Raw genomic sequence first — 10715 nt, forward strand, 5'->3', positions numbered from 1 at the left:
TATCATCCAAAACAGTCATTTCTTTATTATTACTTTACAAGAATTTTTTTTTTATTATTGACATAAAAAATCGTATTTTAGGATTTCTAGAAGTGCGAATAACGAATAACAAATTATTACCTGCCAATAGAAAAAATTATCAAAATAAAGCAAAGCCGTGTACATATGAATTGAGTAGGGCCCTCTCGGCTGTTTCAAATTTTTCAGTCTCTCAAAACTTGTGTCTCTGTTTCTTCTCTCTATTAGTTAATTATCTGATTCTTACAGAAATTTATCCATGTTTCATTACTGCTAACAATGAGAAATAGTTATCTTTTGAATCAAAATAAAATTTAAGGTGTGCAAGGTTGTTTTAAAAAATCATCATTTAATTCCTGTTATATAAAGTGGCACTTCAGGTAGGTTGATTCTAACGAAAAATTGTCTTTTGCGTTTCAGGGATGCCCCTCCCCTTAATATGTAATTTCAGTTTTGTTTTTACACACCAACAGACCATTGTGAGGGGAAACTTAGTAATTTGGACACAAGGTACCTAAATGTTTATGTTTCCATCGAAAACTCGAATTAAAATTTTTCCTGATCACGATATTTCCCGTTATTTTATATTTCATGTATAAGTAATAGGTGAGTGAAAGTAAAAGGTTACCTAAGAATAAGGTAAAAATTTAATATAGTCATCCTTATCAGTAAGTTGCTTATTGCTAAAGTTATAGTAGATGAAGCAAAGCATTAGTGGTTTAAATAAATTTTTAAAAAAATCTAATATTTTGAACAAAAATCATTAATCGAATTTTACTGATTGATTCATAAACAATTGAGTATAATATGTTTATTTTATATAATTAGTATTGTACCCAGACATAGATAATAGGATCGGCACCATGAAAGTAGTCGCGTTTGAAGACACGTCCTTAGACACCGAAACAGGCAGGGATCATTCATCATTTCCCTATTAATTAAACAGTTAATTGATCCAGCTCAAGAGCGGCCTAATGATAACAGATAACATCATTAGTTAATCTCTCTCTGATTGAAACGTCATAGACCGGGATTGAATCCACAGCGAAGCGTTTAATCTACGTCGCGTTTGACCTTTGCGATGTTATTGCGAACCGCCTGACACTCCCGAGATCCGTTGCTAAATTCCTGACACCGCTCTACAATATATGACGAACTAATTTCCTGTTTACCCAGCCAGGGATCCAGTATGCAAATCGTCCAGCGGTACTAGCCAAAGAGAACATAGTGTGTACATCTGTATGCCCCGCCTGTGGCACTCGTCCAACATCCTTGTTTAAAGCTTTCTGTCGATCCCTTGTCACCCTCATCACAACAATACTGAATTAATACGGTGGTTTATAAATAGTTCCTTAGCTGTACTGTAACTTTATTTACATTTCATAGAAAATATGAATTATGAAGTCATAGGGTGAAGAAAAATTTTTAAATTATCGTTAATCACTGGGAAACATGTTTTATTAATAGTCTACTTTTCTGAGATTATGCATAATGAAAATATTATATATAAATTTGAACTATAAATAAATAATTCAACTAATACACACTATACACATAAACCCCCGAACTATATAAACAGTTTACAGGAATTGTTTATTGATAATAACGCATGTAACTTTAAATAATATTTTATTTTTCCAATATGATTACATATAAAGCAGTATTAAAACTTAGCGAAACATATATCAATATTTTCCTCTGATTCTACTCGATTTTGAAAGGGGCCTATCTGGACATACGACTCCACCTTCGAATCTTCGAAAATCTCTGGTATCTAATTCTTGCAATCCAAAATCATTCGAAAAAATTATCAATGCTCCTTACTTTGCCAGAAATAAAATCATATATAAAGACCTTAATATTCCACATGTAACCGATCTAGTCCGAACCAGATACCATTCCTTCCATTATAAACTTCCTAACCACTCAAATCCACCATTTTCTAACCTTGCTTCCTCTGCTATTCCTGACAATCCTCCGATGCACCTGAAAAGATGGCCACGAGACCTGCTAATGCAATATGTGCTACCAGCACACCAATATGTAGTTTCTCTACACACCTGTATCACTCCATTACAAACTAAAATCAAATTAACTGGATGTATGTATATGAATGTGCAGATGTAAATAGCAATAATAATATAAAAAAAAGGTTCTGAAAGGTCATGCATAACACAATCACCCCCCTCTACGTTTGGTTACCTCCTAGGACGTCTACGTTTTGGGCAGAGCTGATAACCATATAAGTAATTCGTTAATTCTCCAGCCCAAAATTTCCACTTCTCCATTTCTTTCGCTCTAAATTACTACAATTATTTTTACCAATTTCATGACTAGCAATTCCGTATTTTATCGCTGTTAACTTTCGTTTTAAACAAATACTTTTTTATGTATTCAATTCTATAACTCTTTTCCTTCTCCACCTTATTTTATTTTATTATTTATTTACTTTCGTATTATTAACTACAGAATTTCATTGAAAACACTCCTTAAAAAAATACAATGTTAGAATGAGTAATTATAACTACTGCACTAACAAACTTTGCAGAGTTGAGAACTGTAGATTTATATGTTTTTAACCTTTACCCTAATGTGCAGTGTGAATGTTTTCTTTTTCTTTACCTTTACTTACCTATTTAATTTATCTTCATCTATACCTTTATCTAATTCTACTTACTCTTTTACTAATATTTACTCTTTATCATCAAAATCTTCATCAACTTTGCCTACATGCCTATTTATACAGTTAAATATTTGTAATATTTTATTTATTATTATATATTAAATATTAAATATATTGTAATAAAGCATACTAATTATTTTTTTAATACCATAACCAAGAGCTCTTTAGCTCATAACATTCTATTCCTAACAATATTTTTTCCCCCAATTTCAATTTATTCTTTTCTCTGTCTATGAAGTCTATAATTTAGTTCTATTAGATATTTTATAATTCCTCTTTTATTATTCAGATGTATCAGTGCAAGGTTTTGCAATTTCAGTTCAATTTTTTATCTTTTACCCAAATATTCTGATAATTTTTGTAATTTCTCTCTCTCCATTTTCAGGCATATTTTAATTACTTATTGATGCTACAAACACTGTAGTGAACCAAATTGTATTCCTTTTTTTAAATGCGTTTCCATTTTAGAGACAAATACTCTACACAAGAGTTTAATTTCACAAACCTTATGCATGTGCAATTTTAATTTTGTCATTTTATAATTACAAATATGTATCACTATAATATATAATATATAATTTAAAATAGTTCCGAATATCTACTTTGACTGTTTCCAATTTATTATATTAATTATGATCAAATAAATTACTATCAATAAAATAGGTTACTTTCATGTTTAGGAACGAACACAATAAGTTTCCCTCGTTCATCTTGCTTTCATTCCTCAAATATTTGAAATTCCAGAAACACGAGAATCCTTATATCATTATCGCCGATACTATTGTTCATAGACTTTGTTTTTATCTCTATTTATTTCAAGATCTATTTTCTGTTGTATTTCATAAACTCTGTTGAAATTAATTTAAGTAACGGGATTCGCAACTTCTCCCAATAATGAAAAAAAGAACATACAGTGAAATATATAAATTCTAAGAGGAACAATTTAATTTAAAAAATTAAATTATATAAAGTATTTAATAAATGCTATTATTAAAAATGTATATAATTTTGATATATTTTTTATAACTTCGAGATGCTTCGTATTTTCTTTCAGACTTCACCGAAGAAAAACTTCAGCCGTTTAATTTGAAGTTACAAGAAGGGGGCTAAAGTTTCCCAGTTTTTCTTTCTCCTCTTTAGCATTCTTTCCCGAATAATCTAGCTTAAGGAGGTGCGAATACTTCGATATTGTATGAACTTAAAATCTACAAATGAGATGAAGTATTAAATGGTTTTTTTAAAATTGATATCGATTGACGGTGTATTTTTCTTGCGTTTATAGGTTTTCAATATTTTTTTTTTAAAAGTTTAATTAGTATCATAAGAATTATATCTACGGATTACATTAAAAATATTATAAATCAGAAAATAGCCGAAATATGTTAAGCGTTTTACATGATACAAACATTATTATGGTTCTTTTAATGTATTCTGAAAAATGTTTTGCTAGAAGAACCGCCATTAGTAAAATGATCTATAGCGTGAAAAACAACCTACATCGCCCTTTTCTGACTTAACATGTGTCTCACATGTACATCAAAATTCGGATTGTATAGGTTTTCTAAAAATATTTTAACTATGGTATAATTATTCCGAAACAGATCACATTCACCTTATTTGGACGTCATTTTGAAATTTATTTGGTACCGTCATGTTCTGAGGATCATTGAAGAGTGACCTCCTTTTTTGTTTTTACTAAGTCTCAAAATGAAAAGGAAAAAAAATAGTTGCCCCCATTCCAGTAGTCCTAGAGAAAAAACGCGGAGGGTGAACAGACGTATTTTTTTAAATCCAATTTTTCCATCATACGAATGAATAAAACGTAAAATGTTGTGCTGACGATGGATCGACAGATTTTTTATTTGTTTAATTCAAAGGTCCATTATTGAAAATATTTAAAATTTTTGTTTTTAGTCAAAATTGGACACTCATATTCCTCTCAAACTACTGCTAATAATAGCTTTATTGGCAACAGTATTCACAAAAGCCTCTCGCACAGGGAGGAATTTATAATAGTTGACTATAGCACGCTAGAAGAAAGAAAACCATAGATAAATATACAAAAACAAAATAGAGTCCTCACAACAATACACCGAAGGAAAATACAAAACTAAATATTCTTTATAACTTTTTTCCACTGGGATTTGTCCGTCACAACCAGCCACCAGTTTTCGTCTGTTAGATTATCCCTCCACCTGCGATGTGTTCGCCCCTTTTCCTGCAGTCTCTTCGGATCTACTCCGTGCAAGCCTTAGTACGTCTATCGCCTTTCATTCTGGCCAAGTGCCCAGCCCAGCTCAATTTCATTCGTTGGGCCTCAACCCTTAGACTTTTAATGTTTAATTTTTGAAGAATCTGTTCATTTTTCATTCTTTCTCGTTTCTTAACAAACAATAAACTCCTTAGAATTACATTTATTACACGGTATTCAGCCTCAGATTAAGTTTTTTTGTTAGCGCCCACGTGTGAGCACCATACAGAACCGTGGGATACACATATGTGGTCAAAACTCTGATTTTAAGATCTAGTGATAGATGGTTGCTTTTAAAGATCTTTCGGAGAAAACTGTATTCCCAGGCTTTCCCAATTTAATTCTCTAAATATTTATTTTAAAACACAATTAAATAGAATCGGAGATAGAGGACACCATTTCACTTCTCGTTCCATCTGAAAGTAATCAAACTAAAAATAAATAATAATAACTCAGAAACTATCAATCATTTGACTTTATTGAATCAATGAACAAGCATGTTTCTATGCTGCAGCTTCCAGATGTTTCAAAATTAACCATAGTGACACCACAATGATATAAAATATCTCTAATTCATGAACTTTGAGATGTTTGGTGTAGAAATAAAATTGCTACTTCATTATCCTGTAGCATTTTTTAAATAAATAGAGGTGAAAAAAAGAAGAAACCAAATTTTTTATACCGAGAAAAGGCCAAAATCATAAAATAGGCTAGATTCCATCTCTGACCAGAATGAAGGTAGGGGTAATAAGATTTCTCTATCCGATTGCTATCGGCAAAAGTCTCTCTGCTGTATTATCGGGATACTCGGTTTTTACCATCGAATATTTTATTCCACTTATTGTAGTCATGGGAAAGAAATATACAACACTAATTAAGCTGATAAATAATTTAATTACAAAAATAACTAATGAGCAGTGCATATCATAAGTAAACTTCTTTTATTCCATTTTATTGAGGAGAATTAATACAATCTGCCACAAATTAAGTGCAATATTTGTTACTGTTAAAATATTTGATTATACAATATGTAAGGATATAGAAAAAGGGAAAAAAATGTAAATGATAATAAAACTGCTCGCTGAAAGAGAAAAAAATTAAATTTAAAATAATAATGATAATAATAATAATCAATTATCAATTATAAAGTATATAAATTAAATAAAAACTATCATGATTTTATTAGTAAACTAAGCACTTAATCAAAACTTTTTTTTTCACAGATACACAAAAAATAATGCTCTTTGAATGATCCGTTTAAATATTTATCAGTAAATTTTTAACATTTCAATAGTATTCATGGATTTTTTTTTTATCATAATAGTAAAATAAGGATAATTTTATATAAAATAAAAAATTAATAAGCATCAATAAGAACAAGCGAGGTAGCCTCTGCAATCAATAAGTAATTCCAGTATTAGTACAAGAAAATAAAGTTTTTATGCCGATTTCACACCGATAGCTAATTGTTTGAGCAATAACTTGGCGATAATTGAAGAAATAAAGTATCCACATACATGGCGAACAGTTCTTTAATGTTCTTACCGCTAATTAAAGCTATATTATCTTAGGAGTAATAAACATTTTTATTTCTCAACAATATTTATGAACTATTTAAAATTTAATGAAAATTTAACAATTTGAAAACTAACCATTTTGAAGAACTGATGTTTAGATGTTATTAAAATTAAATGAACTGAAATTAAAGATTGAATTAAAAACTTAATAACGTAGGAGAATTTACTAATTAATTAAATAAAAGAAACCTGAGTTAGAATGTGGATTTTGCAGACAATTATTTATTCTGGTAATAAATAAACGATAATAAACCCTTGGGGGACACACGAAGCCTCTATTATCAGGCTCTCATTTTAGACAAAAATTGTTTTGCAATACTATATAATAAAAAAAATGTATATAAAAATTAGATGACATAAAAGCAATGAATGGAGTGTCCGTATCCCGGATGTTGATAATAAAATATACTTTTTGAGTTCTTCCAGCCGTGGATCAAAGGTCAGGAGGCAAGCTACACATTCAAGCTCTATCAAATGGAGACCCAAACCTTCAATCGGATTAGGAATGTGAATCTGAATTCTTTTAGGAAACAAAAAAACAAGCAATAAGCGTTTCGAAAACAGAACTTATAAAGTTCCCCAGATAAAGTTTGTCCTCCGAGGATAAGACAGATATTCTAATAAAAAGGTGGCAGCGTGTTTTCCGAAGAGCTGATGCTGTAAGGAAGTGCTTAGTAGGAGCAGAAGTTTGCACCCTCCCTCACCCGATATCTCGCCTGAATACTGCTAGCAGCCAAATGGCAGAAGTAAATCACTGCTTCCTCCTAGCCAACCTTGAATTATGGCCGAGAAATCGAAACTCTCCAAGTAACAACCACCAGTCAATTTCAATACATACATATGCATACTTCATCCCATAAATTATATATTCAGCAAAAAACCTTCATTGTGTTCTGTACTTCCTACAGCGATAAAAGCCCTAAACATATAGATTTATATTAGTACAGATTTTTCTAAAATTCTTAGGGTTCGGAAGCTATTATTATTTATATCTTCCCAACATTTCGCAAAAATGCTGATAGAGGTCACACACAATTCAAAAATTATGCGCATGCCAACCCTGCTGAACGAAATTCCACAATAAACACAAAACAGACATTAATCTCGTTAGTACCCAGGATTGTCTGCATCGATTTCTACCTTCGTTTTCGGTTTTCTAAACCATAATTTCTCCTATTCAGTGGCTTAGTTCGAAGTTCATTATATGGAGGAAAAAGCGTTCCAAAATTCTGCAAAATTATAAACTAAAGTAAACCAATTTCGCTTGTATGATTTTCTTCTTTACTTCACTTGTTTGTCTCATCTATTGTAGTCTAAGAGGCCGGGAAAAAAATTAAATGAACTCACCCTAATTTTTTAAGTGAATATCCATTAATTAAACCATAGATATGAAACGATAGATATGTACTAGTCAAAATTAATGACTTAGACAACCATAGTCAAGACGAACAAAAAATGGTTTGTTTCAGAACAGTACTAAAAATTAATTTTTCATTCGGAGCTCAATATCTTTAAAACTAGCAACAACACTAAAAATATAATAGAATATCATTTAACATTCAATAGTTTCCGAGATACAGTTTTTGAAAAAGCAACATTTTTCAAAATAACGAAAAATCAATATTTTGTAAATTTATTTAGGCAAATAACAAGAAAACTACTACTCCTTCGAAGGACACTAATAGACGTACTAGTTCTCAATTGCGAAGTATAAAGGAATAGGAATAGCAGCTTGTTAAATATTTGAAAAAAAAAATAATAATATTTTGGCATTCATACATGTTGATTTCTTTATTAAACGTTTGGTTTATGAAAAACTACATCTCAGGAACTATTAGACAAATAGATGCCTAATGCTAATAGAAGAGATGGTTACTTTCATCTCCAAAGTATTTTCCATGATATTTAAAAAAAATATATTCAGAAAATATTGATTTTTTGCTATTTGAAAAAAAAACTGCTTTTTGAAAAACTGTATCTCAAGAACTATTCAACGAAAAGAGCTATTTTAGAAAATGTATTCTAGTTTAAATGTTGATCTATACAAGTATTTTATTTTGTAAGTAGTTTTACGGAAATGGAGCACCAAAAAAATTATTGTTATAATAATATATAATATAATAATATTATATAATAAAATATTATATAAACCGATAAACTAAATTTCAAAGAGCGTACATTTTAAATAATATAATATTTACTTTTTGTACTTACTTTTTATATTGCTGTATCCCTTATATAGTCTAGTTAAAAATTAAACCTTTTGTCAGCAAAAAATAAAATGAAAAAACATTTTTTTACTTGGAAGAACTCAAAAAGAACTTAGGTAACTTCAGAAATAGTTACTATTTTTATTCCCTTTAACCATGGTTGACACATTCATCAATTTTGATTCTTAAATGTATATAGTTTACATTAAAAAATCATAAGTTGGCGCGAAATAACTTTTTTTCTTTTTCTTTTACTACTGTATGCTCGGCCGAAAAGTGAATTATTCCTATCCCACCCTTAATCAAATTAATTAATAAAATTAATTTTGTTATGCTGTCTCATGGTGTCTGCCACATCAAGACTCATACACTTCACTCAAGGAAGATGTGAAGTCTTCATATTGATCTTACAACATGCCAATGATAATATTTATTTTAATAAGAAAGTTATATACTATGAGTCAATTTATTTTCATTATTGAGTATTAATTTAATCATACTAATAATTATTATCCTTAGTCTATACGTGCTTGGCATTCTTACCATTCAGGAATATTATTGCATAGCCCAATTGAGCACTCAAGCCAAATTAAATCCCAAAACAGTCAGCCCAATCAGTACCGTTAGGTATGGAAAACCCAAACCAGTACGGCACTCAAGCCATGAGACCTCTACGGTTTCGGGCAGAGGGTCAGGTTCATTAGGGACCTCTTGACAAACGAGAGCCCAAATTGACACCAGTCATTTGTCAATCAAGTTCCAATTCAATAGGGATCGATCTGAATAAAGAGAATTCAGGTTGAAGTCTTGCGTTGCGTAGGTCCGCTGGGGTTTCTTACTAATACGAAAAATTGTTTATCAAGTTTCTGGAATGGTATAATCATTCAGGTTAAGGCCTAAGTAGTGGAAGGTGTATTAAAAAAAAAATAAATAAATAAATAGTCCAACCAAAAAGATCTATAATAGAGGTGTTGAAAGGGAATGCGGTACTACTGACTTTTTTGAAAATATTGAGTTTTTTTTTCAGGAACATAAAGGAAGGCAAAAATTAAAAAAACCTCATTGATTCCTTAATAAAAAGGAAAACAAATGTGGCCGCCAAATTAGTGTCTTGGTTAGACATCTAATGGGTTCAGAACACATCTTATTTTATAAGGATCGTTTAAATGATTACACGCCTTTTCCAGCTTTGAGTATTGTTCCAAGCTAGAAGAAAGGAAAACCAAGGTCACTAAAAAGTATTGATCATTACAGTGTATAAAGACCTATCCGTAAGAGTAGTAAAAATGTAAGGTATACATGAACTACTTCATTTCATACCACATATCTGCCACGGCTACTTTAGAAATATACTGGCAGCTCATAAAACCGCTTACGATCCTGGATAACTTTCTGACAAGTATAACTGTGACATTGGAAGAAGAATTAATGTTTGAGCAGTGGAACAGCTGAACTTGTCGGTCTAGTAAGATTTATAAACTTAAGGACTGAAAAAAAAATATATATACATAAATATACGTGTATGTACGTGTGAATTGTCACTTTGTACCATAGTTTATAATAAATATAAATATATTGTTTAATCGCTCAGACGGATGTGATCAATACGAATGGGATCAGAGAGATGATTAATGATCTATGCAACATCGTTAATAGCCACTTCAACCATAAGTAAACCTCTTAGCAAGGAATCCCTAGGAATAGATAAGGATATATTAAGATACTGATGGAGATGTTAAGTAACTAACTGCCCATGTATTAAAAATATATCAATAATAATATTTGTGATCTTATATAAATACGCAGTTATTTAGAGTGTAAACTCAACATGAAGTAATTTATTTATTTTTATAATTTTATATGTAGGTTTAGTTTTTGATTACCTTTAGAAATGTTTTTGGAGTTCTATCAATGGGTAGATTCTCCACATGTTTTTATCATGTCATAATATCACTTACAGCAAATTTACTTGATGT

The sequence above is a fragment of the Halyomorpha halys genome, unplaced genomic scaffold (assembly GCF_000696795.3).
Source record: "Halyomorpha halys isolate HHAL.00 unplaced genomic scaffold, Hhal_1.1 Scaffold456.1, whole genome shotgun sequence".
Taxonomy (NCBI): domain Eukaryota; kingdom Metazoa; phylum Arthropoda; class Insecta; order Hemiptera; family Pentatomidae; genus Halyomorpha; species Halyomorpha halys.